Source organism: Crinia signifera, unplaced genomic scaffold (assembly GCF_055691185.1).
Source record: "Crinia signifera unplaced genomic scaffold, ASM5569118v1 HAP2_SCAFFOLD_549, whole genome shotgun sequence".
Taxonomy (NCBI): Eukaryota; Metazoa; Chordata; class Amphibia; order Anura; family Myobatrachidae; genus Crinia; species Crinia signifera.
In genome coordinates, this window is record NW_028142442.1 from 1 (window position 1) to 13,441 (window position 13,441).

General features: G+C 50.9%; 1 long non-coding RNA gene across 2 annotated transcripts in view; it reads right to left on the minus strand.

Moving 5' to 3' along the window:
- Window positions 1-147: 147 nt before the first annotated feature.
- The window catches only part of LOC146055748 (uncharacterized), a 45,343-nt gene continuing 32,049 nt past the window's right edge, over window positions 148-13,441 (minus strand). For both annotated transcript variants that reach the window (XR_014468903.1, XR_014468904.1), the window contains exons 2-6: window positions 10,831-11,054; window positions 7,898-8,121; window positions 5,470-5,693; window positions 2,550-2,773; window positions 148-366 (exon numbers count right to left, since the gene is read on the minus strand). This is a non-coding gene — a long non-coding RNA (uncharacterized LOC146055748). The remainder of the gene's footprint in view (window positions 367-2,549; window positions 2,774-5,469; window positions 5,694-7,897; window positions 8,122-10,830; window positions 11,055-13,441) is intronic.

The window sequence follows — 13,441 nt, forward strand, 5'->3', positions numbered from 1 at the left end:
TTAATCACAACCCACCACCTAGCATCATGCCACACCTCTTCCCTTAGCCCAAAGCAGATTAATCTTGCACCTCCTCTCCCCTCCCTCGCTCCCCCCCCCCAAGACATACTCTTCGCCAGTCGTGACCGAAGAGTGCACTCACATAGAATCGGTCGCAGGTGGGGGTACTGCAGCATCTGTCGGATAGGGCACCTCTCTCCTCCTCAGCGTCGTTCCTAGCAGCGTTGGGCTGTGTTCTCTGCCGCAGCGCCCTGGGGGCGGAGTTGGGGCAGCTGTCTCCCCGCCTGTATCCTTCCCGTCTATGTTGGGCGGTGTCCTGAGCAACGTCCTGGGGGTCCTCAGTGGCAGCAAGGTTTTAGTAGCATCCTGAATGGGAGGGAAGAGGAGGAAAACATCCATATTTTAAAAAAAAAAATGCTGGTCTACAACAGTATGTAAAAATAGCGGCATAGTGAGTTTAGGAGAATCCTGTTCAAAAACTTGCAAAGAGATGGTGCCAGTGTGCACGCTCAGAGAGCAGATAAAGGGCGGGAAGGGGATTAAAAATAGGTCCGGGCATTTAAAGTACACAGGCCCACCTTGGTGTCAATAGTGTCAACACATTTGTGCGCGAGCGCTCAGGAAAAGAGGGTGTGGACACTCAAAATTGGCCTTGTGTAGTGTTCCACACCATATACCACTTCTACACATTCTGCAACAAAATAATAGACCCCATTATACTTGCCCCTTACACATTATGCCAAACGTATTGAGCCAAAATTCACATAATGCCACGCGGATTGAGCCAAAATTCACATAATGCCACGCGGATTATTCTTTATTCCCAGCGGTGGCAGGTGGCATTTCAAGGAAAAAAAACCTAACCCCATTGCACCTACCCCACACTGTCCCCCATCGCACCAGCCCCACACTGTAGTCTCCCATCACACCAGCCCCACACTGTAGTCTCCCATCACACCAGCCCCACACTGTAGTCTCCCATCACACCAGCCCCACACTGTAGTCTCCCCATTGCCTCCTCACCCCCTCTCCTCTGCTCCCCCTTCTCCTCTCCTTCACTTTCCCTCCTCTGCTCCTACTCTTCCTTCTTCTCTCCTCCTCCTCCTTTCCTCAGCTCCCCCACCACCTTCTCATCTACTCTCCATCCTCCGATCCCCCTCCTCTCCTCTGCTTCCCCTCCTCCTCCGCTTCCTCTATTCTGCTCCCTCTCCTCTTCCGCTCCGTTGCCCCCTCTCCTCTTCCACTCCTCTGCTCCTTCTTCCCTTATCCCCCTCCTCTCCCCTGTTCTCTCTTTCCCCTCTATCTCTCTCCTCCTCACCAATTTCCCCACAACTCACTCTCTCTCTCCCTCTTCCCTCTCTCTCTCTCCCTCTCTCTCCCTCTCTCCCCCTCTCTCCCCCCTCTCTCTCCCCCTCCCCTCTCTCCCCCCCTCTCTCTCCCCCTCCCCCCCTCTCTCTCCCCCTCCCCCCCCCCTCTCTCTCCCCCTCCCCCCCTCTCTCTCCCCCTCCCCCCCTCTCTCCCCCCCTCTCTCTCCCCCTCCCCCCCTCTCTCCCCCCTCTCTCCCCCCCTCTCTCTCTCTCTCTCTCTCTTTCTCCCCCCCTCTGTTCTCTTCCTGCACCCCAGCACGAGGTCACCGGCAGTCTGAAAGAGAGATAGAGAAGTGTGGGGAAATTGGTGAGCAGGAGAGAGATAGAGGGGAAAGAGAGAGCAGGGGAGAGGAAGATAGGGGTTGTGGAGGAGGGGGAAGTGGAGGAGAGGAGGGGGATCAGAGAAGAAGGAGCTGAGGAGGAGTGGAGGTGAGGAGGAGGGGGGGCAGAGGAGGATGGGGAGCAGAGTAGAGGAAGAGTTAGAAGGGAGAGCAGAAGAGCAGTGGAGGGGGAGAGAGGGTGCGGAGGAGGGAAGCATAGGAAAGGAGGAGGGAAGCAGAGGAGGGGAATCGGAAGAGAAGGAGGTGGTAAGGGAGCGAGGATTCAGTATGAAATCCCGACGCCGGAATCCCGGCGTTCAAAATCCCGACAAGGGGGGGGACGTGGATCGTCCCCCCTTGCGGGCTCGCTGCGCTTGCCACGGTGGTAAGGGAGCGAATATATACACACATATACGTATACACACACACAGATGGCGCCATCAATTTTATTTTAAACAAACAAAATAACAGAAGGGGGGACATTATGATGTTACCGTGTACCTATAACATATTTAAAAAGTATCCCTTAACCCAGTGGTGTCAAAGTCACGGCCCTACAGCTGTTGTGGAAGTACACATCCCTACATGCCCTGCCACAGATTTTATATAATGGATCGCTAAAATCTGTGGTAGGGCATGCTGGGAAGTGTAGTTCCACAACAGCTGGAGGGCCATGAGTTTGACACCACTGCTAAACCCCTTAATGCCCATTACATGTAATCACAACCCACCACCTAGCATCATGCCACACCTCTTCCCTTAGCCCAAAGCAGATTAATCTTGCACCTCCTCTCCCCTCCCTCGCTCCCCCCCCCCCCCCAAGACATACTCTTCGCCAGGCGTGACCGAAGAGTGCACTCACATAGAATCGGTCGCAGGTGGGGGTACTGCAGCATCTGTCGAATAGGGCACCTCTCTCCTCCTCAGCGTCGTTCCTAGCAGCGTTGGGCTGTGTTCTCTGCCGCAGCGCCCTGGGGGCGGAGTTGGGGCAGCTGAGTCCCCGCCTGTATCCTTCCCGTCTATGTTGGGCGGTGTCCTGAGCAACGTCCTGGGGGTCCTCAGTGGCAGCAAGGTTTTAGTAGCATCCTGAAGGGGAGGGAAGAGGAGGAAAACATCCATATTTAAAAAAAGAAAATGCTGGTCTACAACAGTATGTAAAAATAGCGGCATAGTGAGTTTAGGAGAATCCTGTTCAAAAACTTGCAAAGAGATGGTGCCAGTGTGCACGCTCAGAGAGCAGATAAAGGGCGGGAAGGGGATTAAAAATAGGTCCTGGCATTTAAAGTACACAGGCCCACCTTGGTGTCAATAGTGTCAACACATTTGTGCGCGAGCGCTCAGGAAAAGAGGGTGTGGACACTCAAAATTGGCCTTGTGTAGTGTTCCACACCATATACCACTTCTACACATTCTGCAACAAAATAATAGACCCCATTATACTTGCCCCTTACACATTATGCCAAACGTATTGAGCCAAAATTCACATAATGCCACGCGGATTGAGCCAAAATTCACATAATGCCACGCGGATTATTCTTTATTCCCAGCGGTGGCAGGCGGCATTTCAAGGAAAAAAAAAATAACCCCATTGCACCTACCCCACACTGTCCCCCATCGCAGCAGCCCCACACTGTCCCCATCGCACCAGCCCCACACTGTAGTCTCCCATCACACCAGCCCCACACTGTAGTCTCCCCATTGCACCTGCTCCACACTGTAGTCTCCCCATTGCTCCAGCCCGCACTGTAGTCTCCCCATTGCAACAGCCCCACACTGTCACCATCACACCAGCCCCACACTGTCTTTCATCACATTTTCATCTGTCTTTCAGCCCCACACAGCATAGCTCTGCCCCAACACTCATGAAGCACCGCCTACATGTTTTGATTGGCCCACAATCCAATCAGTCAAAGAAAATGGATCACCATCAATAGGTAAAAACATTGATGGTCATCCATTGCATAGTGTGCCACAATCAATGGGCAGTTGCACTATTGTCATCAATTGCAAAGACGTCCATCCCTAAAGCTGTGCACACACAGTGCAAGTGAGCCTCTGTGCTAAGTTTGCAGTTAAGCACAGATGGCTCAGCATTGTGTGCTGAACAATCTGTCACGGCCAGTGTTCTCTGGTGTGAGAACATTGGCGATGACTAGATTTATAACTGGATGCAGTGTAAATCTAGTCAAGCAACAGCGACGCGCGGGACCGCGCAATCGTCATCACCAGAGGGTATACACATGGAGTGATCCTTTTTTCATTTCTAAGCGATCTAGTCAGATCACTTAGAAATAAGCCTCATATCCCCCTGGGCGGGATCGCCAGCCCGCCGCGATGCTACCGCATATGTACTAACATATGCGGCTAGCATTGGGTTGCGGTGACGGAGACCCCCGCGATACCTGTAATGTGGTGTGCGGGGGTCTCCGTCACATCCTGGCGGCTGTCAGTGTCCCCCTGCCTCTCCTCCTCCTCCCTACAGCCGGATGTCCTCCCGGCTGTGACACCTGCTGAGGGAGGAGTAGATCGATGGAGGAGGGGTCGCAAGGACGGCGGGCGGCGATAGAAGCCCATAGGCATCTATAGGGTATCACCACCCAGAGGTGGAGATACCCTGCCAGGCGGAGATGGGGCGGACGGGTAATGGTACAAAGGAAAATGCGGTAAAACCCCCGTTTTATCACATTTTCCCTTTAGTACATCCCGCCCCCTGTGTGTATGCCCCATTAGGATGGTAGATAATACAGTATACACTTTAGACTACAGTATAACTAATGTGACAATAATCCCTGTATAACCATCCAGCAAGCAATCCCGGCGGGTGACATGTACTTGGTGTCACCTGAACGCAGCAGTGATCCCAGCCTATATACAGTATGCCCAGTTATCCTACATCTGCACTAATGGCTACGTGCAGTTTGCTAGCCTGTACGGTTTGGCTCACCTGTATCTCACCACATTGGCATGCCGGGCACATATTTACCATTACACTCACATGTGTTTATTATCATAGAACATAGCAAAGCGCGCATAGCTACTGCAGCAGAGAGAGAACATATGGTATACACACAGAGGCTTCCCATAGATTATAATCTGGTCTATATACACCTGTGTCACACTTTGGGAAAGCAGATAGATAATTTACAGTGTATAATAATGCAGACAGCACTGGGGCTGAGATATTACAACCTGAGCCATAGAGTAGCGCTGCTGAGGATACACTGGTATGCCCATACACATAGATATCCCCAGGAGCACCATCCACGTGGATCGTCCCCCATTGCGGGCTCGCTGCGCTTGCCACGGTGGTAAGGGATCGAATATATACACACATATACGTATACACACACACAGATGGCGCCATCAATTTTATTTTAAACAAACAAAATAACAGAAGGGGGGACATTATGATGTTACCGTGTACCTATAACATATTTAAAAAGTATCCCTTAACCCAGTGGTGTCAAAGTCACGGCCCTACAGCTGTTGTGGAAGTACACATCCCTACATGCCCTGCCACAGATTTTATATAATGGATCGCTAAAATCTGTGGTAGGGCATGCTGGGAAGTGTAGTTCCACAACAGCTGGAGGGCCATGAGTTTGACACCACTGCTAAACCCCTTAATGCCCATTACATGTAATCACAACCCACCACCTAGCATCATGCCACACCTCTTCCCTTAGCCCAAAGCAGATTAATCTTGCACCTCCTCTCCCCTCCCTCGCTCCCCCCCCCCCAAGACATACTCTTCGCCAGTCGTGACCGAAGAGTGCACTCACATAGAATCGGTCGCAGGTGGGGGTACTGCAGCATCTGTCGGATAGGGCACCTCTCTCCTCCTCAGCGTCGTTCCTAGCAGCGTTGGGCTGTGTTCTCTGCCGCAGCGCCCTGGGGGCGGAGTTGGGGCAGCTGTCTCCCCGCCTGTATCCTTCCCGTCTATGTTGGGCGGTGTCCTGAGCAACGTCCTGGGGGTCCTCAGTGGCAGCAAGGTTTTAGTAGCATCCTGAAGGGGAGGGAAGAGGAGGAAAACATCCATATTTAAAAAAAAAAAATGCTGGTCTACAACAGTATGTAAAAATAGCGGCATAGTGAGTTTAGGAGAATCCTGTTCAAAAACTTGCAAAGAGATGGTGCCAGTGTGCACGCTCAGAGAGCAGATAAAGGGCGGGAAGGGGATTAAAAATAGGTCCTGGCATTTAAAGTACACAGGCCCACCTTGGTGTCAATAGTGTCAACACATTTGTGCGCGAGCGCTCAGGAAAAGAGGGTGTGGACACTCAAAATTGGCCTTGTGTAGTGTTCCACACCATATACCACTTCTACACATTCTGCAACAAAATAATAGACCCCATTATACTTGCCCCTTACACATTATGCCAAACGTATTGAGCCAAAATTCACATAATGCCACGCGGATTGAGCCAAAATTCACATAATGCCACGCGGATTATTCTTTATTCCCAGCGGTGGCAGGCGGCATTTCAAGGAAAAAAAACCTAACCCCATTGCACCTACCCCACACTGTCCCCCATCGCACCAGCCCCACACTGTAGTCTCCCATCACACCAGCCCCACACTGTAGTCTCCCATCACACCAGCCCCACACTGTAGTCTCCCATCACACCAGCCCCACACTGTAGTCTCCCCATTGCCTCGTCACCCCCTCTCCTCTGCTCCCCCTTCTCCTCTCCTTCACTTTCCCTCCTCTGCTCCTGCTCTTCCTTCTTCTCTCCTCCTCCTCCTCCTTTCCTCAGCTCCCCCACCACCTTCTCATCTACTCTCCATCCTCCGATCCCCCTCCTCTCCTCTGCTTCCCCTCCTCCTCCGCTTCCTCTATTCTGCTCCCTCTCCTCTTCCGCTCCGTTGCCCCCTCTCCTCTTCCACTCCTCTGCTCCTTCTTCCCTTATCCCCCTCCTCTCCCCTGTTCTCTCTTTCCCCTCTATCTCTCTCCTCCTCACCAATTTCCCCACAACTCACTCTCTCTCTCCCTCTTCCCCTCCCTCTCTCTCCCTCTCTCTCTCCCTCTCTCTCTCCCCCCTCTCTCCCCCCCTCCCCTCTCTCCCCCCCTCCCCTCTCTCCCCCCCTCTCTCTCCCCCTCCCCCCCTCTCTCTCTCTCTCCCCCCCTCTCTCTCCCCCTCCCCCCCTCTCTCCCCCCCTCTCTCTCCCCCTCCCCCCCTCTCTCCCCCCCTCTCTCTCCCCCTCCCCCCCTCTCTCCCCCCTCTCTCTCTCTCTCTCTCTCTCTCTTTCTCCCCCCCTCTGTTCTCTTCCTGCACCCCAGCACGAGGTCACCGGCAGTCTGAAAGAGAGATAGAGAAGTGTGGGGAAATTGGTGAGCAGGAGAGAGATAGAGGGGAAAGAGAGAGCAGGGGAGAGGAAGATAGGGGTTGTGGAGGAGGGGGAAGTGGAGGAGAGGAGGGGGATCAGAGAAGAAGGAGCTGAGGAGGAGTGGAGGTGAGGAGGAGGGGGGGCAGAGGAGGATGGGGAGCAGAGTAGAGGAAGAGTTAGAAGGGAGAGCAGAAGAGCAGTGGAGGGGGAGAGAGGGTGCGGAGGAGGGAAGCATAGGAAAGGAGGAGGGAAGCAGAGGAGGGGAATCGGAAGAGAAGGAGGTGGTAAGGGAGCGAGGATTCAGTATGAAATCCCGACGCCGGAATCCCGGCGTTCAAAATCCCGACAAGGGGGGGGACGTGGATCGTCCCCCCTTGCGGGCTCGCTGCGCTTGCCACGGTGGTAAGGGAGCGAATATATACACACATATACGTATACACACACACAGATGGCGCCATCAATTTTATTTTAAACAAACAAAATAACAGAAGGGGGGACATTATGATGTTACCGTGTACCTATAACATATTTAAAAAGTATCCCTTAACCCAGTGGTGTCAAAGTCACGGCCCTACAGCTGTTGTGGAAGTACACATCCCTACATGCCCTGCCACAGATTTTATATAATGGATCGCTAAAATCTGTGGTAGGGCATGCTGGGAAGTGTAGTTCCACAACAGCTGGAGGGCCATGAGTTTGACACCACTGCTAAACCCCTTAATGCCCATTACATGTAATCACAACCCACCACCTAGCATCATGCCACACCTCTTCCCTTAGCCCAAAGCAGATTAATCTTGCACCTCCTCTCCCCTCCCTCGCTCCCCCCCCCCCCCCCCCAAGACATACTCTTCGCCAGGCGTGACCGAAGAGTGCACTCACATAGAATCGGTCGCAGGTGGGGGTACTGCAGCATCTGTCGAATAGGGCACCTCTCTCCTCCTCAGCGTCGTTCCTAGCAGCGTTGGGCTGTGTTCTCTGCCGCAGCGCCCTGGGGGCGGAGTTGGGGCAGCTGAGTCCCCGCCTGTATCCTTCCCGTCTATGTTGGGCGGTGTCCTGAGCAACGTCCTGGGGGTCCTCAGTGGCAGCAAGGTTTTAGTAGCATCCTGAAGGGGAGGGAAGAGGAGGAAAACATCCATATTTAAAAAAAGAAAATGCTGGTCTACAACAGTATGTAAAAATAGCGGCATAGTGAGTTTAGGAGAATCCTGTTCAAAAACTTGCAAAGAGATGGTGCCAGTGTGCACGCTCAGAGAGCAGATAAAGGGCGGGAAGGGGATTAAAAATAGGTCCTGGCATTTAAAGTACACAGGCCCACCTTGGTGTCAATAGTGTCAACACATTTGTGCGCGAGCGCTCAGGAAAAGAGGGTGTGGACACTCAAAATTGGCCTTGTGTAGTGTTCCACACCATATACCACTTCTACACATTCTGCAACAAAATAATAGACCCCATTATACTTGCCCCTTACACATTATGCCAAACGTATTGAGCCAAAATTCACATAATGCCACGCGGATTGAGCCAAAATTCACATAATGCCACGCGGATTATTCTTTATTCCCAGCGGTGGCAGGCGGCATTTCAAGGAAAAAAAAAATAACCCCATTGCACCTACCCCACACTGTCCCCCATCGCAGCAGCCCCACACTGTCCCCATCGCACCAGCCCCACACTGTAGTCTCCCATCACACCAGCCCCACACTGTAGTCTCCCCATTGCACCTGCTCCACACTGTAGTCTCCCCATTGCTCCAGCCCGCACTGTAGTCTCCCCATTGCAACAGCCCCACACTGTCACCATCACACCAGCCCCACACTGTCTTTCATCACATTTTCATCTGTCTTTCAGCCCCACACAGCATAGCTCTGCCCCAACACTCATGAAGCACCGCCTACATGTTTTGATTGGCCCACAATCCAATCAGTCAAAGAAAATGGATCACCATCAATAGGTAAAAACATTGATGGTCATCCATTGCATAGTGTGCCACAATCAATGGGCAGTTGCACTATTGTCATCAATTGCAAAGACGTCCATCCCTAAAGCTGTGCACACACAGTGCAAGTGAGCCTCTGTGCTAAGTTTGCAGTTAAGCACAGATGGCTCAGCATTGTGTGCTGAACAATCTGTCACGGCCAGTGTTCTCTGGTGTGAGAACATTGGCGATGACTAGATTTATAACTGGATGCAGTGTAAATCTAGTCAAGCAACAGCGACGCGCGGGACCGCGCAATCGTCATCACCAGAGGGTATACACATGGAGTGATCCTTTTTTCATTTCTAAGCGATCTAGTCAGATCACTTAGAAATAAGCCTCATATCCCCCTGGGCGGGATGTATTAATGTAAATCGCCAGCCGCCGCGATGCTACCGCATATGTACTAACATATGCGGCTAGCATTGGGTTGCGGTGACGGAGACCCCCGCGATACCTGTAATGTGGTGTGCGGGGGTCTCCGTCACATCCTGGCGGCTGTCAGTGTCCCCCTGCCTCTCCTCCTCCTCCCTACAGCCGGATGTCCTCCCGGCTGTGACACCTGCTGAGGGAGGAGTAGATCGATGGAGGATGGGTCGCAAGGACGGCGGGCGGCGATAGAAGCCCATAGGCATCTATAGGGTATCGCCACCCAGAGGTGGAGCTACCCTGCCAGGCGGAGATGGGGCGGACGGGTAATGGTACAAAGGAAAATGCGGTAAAACCCCCGTTTTATCACATTTTCCCTTTAGTACATCCCGCCCCCTGTGTGTATGCCCCATTAGGATGGTAGATAATACAGTATACACTTTAGACTACAGTATAACTAATGTGACAATAATCCCTGTATAACCATCCAGCAAGCAATCCCGGCGGGTGACATGTACTTGGTGTCACCTGAACGCAGCAGTGATCCCAGCCTATATACAGTATGCCCAGTTATCCTACATCTGCACTAATGGCTACGTGCAGTTTGCTAGCCTGTACGGTTTGGCTCACCTGTATCTCACCACATTGGCATGCCGGGCACATATTTACCATTACACTCACATGTGTTTATTATCATAGAACATAGCAAAGCGCGCATAGCTACTGCAGCAGAGAGAGAACATATGGTATACACACAGAGGCTTCCCATAGATTATAATCTGGTCTATATACACCTGTGTCACACTTTGGGAAAGCAGATAGATAATTTACAGTGTATAATAATGCAGACAGCACTGGGGCTGAGATATTACAACCTGAGCCATAGAGTAGCGCTGCTGAGGATACACTGGTATGCCCATACACATAGATATCCCCAGGAGCACCATCCACGTGGATCGTCCCCCCTTGCGGGCTCGCTGCACTTGCCACGGTGGTAAGGGATCGAATATATACACACATATACGTATACACACACACAGATGGCGCCATCAATTTTATTTTAAACAAACAAAATAACAGAAGGGGGGACATTATGATGTTACCGTGTACCTATAACATATTTAAAAAGTATCCCTTAACCCAGTGGTGTCAAAGTCACGGCCCTACAGCTGTTGTGGAAGTACACATCCCTACATGCCCTGCCACAGATTTTATATAATGGATCGCTAAAATCTGTGGTAGGGCATGCTGGGAAGTGTAGTTCCACAACAGCTGGAGGGCCATGAGTTTGACACCACTGCTAAACCCCTTAATGCCCATTACATGTAATCACAACCCACCACCTAGCATCATGCCACACCTCTTCCCTTAGCCCAAAGCAGATTAATCTTGCACCTCCTCTCCCCTCCCTCGCTCCCCCCCCCCCAAGACATACTCTTCGCCAGGCGTGACCGAAGAGTGCACTCACATAGAATCGGTCGCAGGTGGGGGTACTGCAGCATCTGTCGAATAGGGCACCTCTCTCCTCCTCAGCGTCGTTCCTAGCAGCGTTGGGCTGTGTTCTCTGCCGCAGCGCCCTGGGGGCGGAGTTGGGGCAGCTGTCTCCCCGCCTGTATCCTTCCCGTCTATGTTGGGCGGTGTCCTGAGCAACGTCCTGGGCGTCCTCAGTGGCAGCAAGGTTTTAGTAGCATCCTGAAGGGGAGGGAAGAGGAGGAAAACATCCATATTTAAAAAAGAAAATGCTGGTCTACAACAGTATGTAAAAATAGCGGCATAGTGAGTTTAGGAGAATCCTGTTCAAAAACTTGCAAAGAGATGGTGCCAGTGTGCACGCTCAGAGAGCAGATAAAGGGCGGGAAGGGGATTAAAAATAGGTCCTGGCATTCAGGGGCGGATCCAGGATAAAATGACAGGGGGGGCACCATGATAAAAGAGGGTTTAGGTGGGGGAGGGCCAGTGTTAGTGGTGCCAAGTTACATGCTAAGAGAGCGGCAGAGAGAGGGTGGGAATGGGATTAAAAATAGGCCCTGGCATTTAAAGTACGCAGGCCCACCGTGGCAACAAAAGTGAAGGATGTAGTTGTGCGCGCGCCGAAGGCACGCTCTGGAAAAGGGGGTGTGGCCACTCAACAGGGGGAATGTCCTTGAGTGTAGTGTACAACACCATATACAACTTCTACACATTATGCAACAAAATACTAGACCCCATTATACTTGCCCCTTACACATGATGCCAAATGGAATGAGCCAAAATTCACATAATGCCACACGGATTGTGTCAAAATTCACATAATGCCACATGGATTGAGCCAAAATTCACATAATGCTACACGGATTGAGCCAAAATTCACATAATGCCAAATGGATTGAGCCAAAATTCACATAATGCCACATGGATTGTGTCAAAATTCACATAATGCCACACGGATTGAGCCAAAATTCACATAATGCCAAATGGATTGAGCCAAAATTCACATAATGCCACATGGATTGTGTCAAAATTCACATAATGCCACATGGATTGTGTCAAAATTCACATAATGCCACACGGATTGAGCCAAAATTCACATAATGCCAAATGGATTGAGCCAAAATTCACATAATGCCAAATGGATTGTGTCAAAATTCACATAATGCCACATGGATTGTGTCAAAATTCACATAATGCCAAATGGATTGACCCAAAATTCACATAATGCCTCAGGGATTGAGCCAAATTCATAAAATGCCATATGGATTGAGCCAAAATTCACATAATGTCACACGGATTGAGCCAAATTCACATAATGCCACATGGATTGAGCCAAAATTCACATAATGCCACATGGATTGAGCCAAAATTCACATAATGCCACATGGATTGAGCCAAAATGTCCATTGCACGTTAAGTTATACGGCATGATGTCCATTATGTATTATGCCAAACACCATAATGCCTATTAAAAATTATGCTACATACAGTAAGTGCTACTTATCTACATGCTCATTGCCAAGGGTTCCATGCTCATTGCCAGAGGTTCCATACTCGTTGCCATGTGGGATTACATGGTCATTGCCAACGGGGAATACATGCTCGTGATAAATGGGGGACAGACGCCGACAGGCAGAAGTGATAGCTACTGACAGTGGCAGAGCCTGGCTGTATTCCGAGCACTGCAGGTCCCAGCTATTTGAAATAATACCCATTTCACACCAGAAAATGCATTCCCAGGTTGGCCCCTTTTACACCAGCCTAGTCCCTGCATTTTCTGGTGTGAGGGGGAGAGAAAACCACCCCTCCCCCCCCTTAACCAGTTATCTCATTTAACCGGCTATATCTTCAGAACTAACTGACCCATTTACATGAGACAAGTATCATATTGAAGAACTTTTGAGTGGGCTTTGAATGATTTTGGTCCAGTGAAACTGAAACGTTTGGTTCCGGAGTAATCTGCCCTCATAGAACATGAACAGCCAAGAAATTACATTTCAAAAATAAAAAAATCGATTTACACGCTATATCTCTGGAACCGATTGACCAATATGGACCATCCTGATATCATATTGAAGGCCCAGCGATTTGGAATTGAATAACATCAATCACAAGCTCCTGTGATGCCAGGGGGGGGAACTGGCAGCTGTCGTAACCGGGTCCGGGTCGGAATTGACGGGTCCCATATTATCCTATGGGGAAAAAATGTTACAGCTTTGCCAGACGATATCTCCGGTTCCCGGGGGGTTAGAGACATGGGACTGGGCTCGTTGGAAAGCTCTGGTCCTCATCTACAAAATGAATGACAGGGGGGGCACGTGCCCAGGTGCCCCCCCCCTGAATCCGCCACTGCTGGCATTTAAAGTACACAGGCCCACCTTGGTGTCAATAGTGTCAACACATTTGTGCGCGAGCGCTCAGGAAAAGAGGGTGTGGACACTCAAAATTGGCCTTGTGTAGTGTTCCACACCATATACCACTTCTACACATTCTGCAACAAAATAATAGACCCCATTATACTTGCCCCTTACACATTATGCCAAACGTATTGAGCCAAAATTCACATAATGCCACGCGGATTGAGCCAAAATTCACATAATGCCACGCGG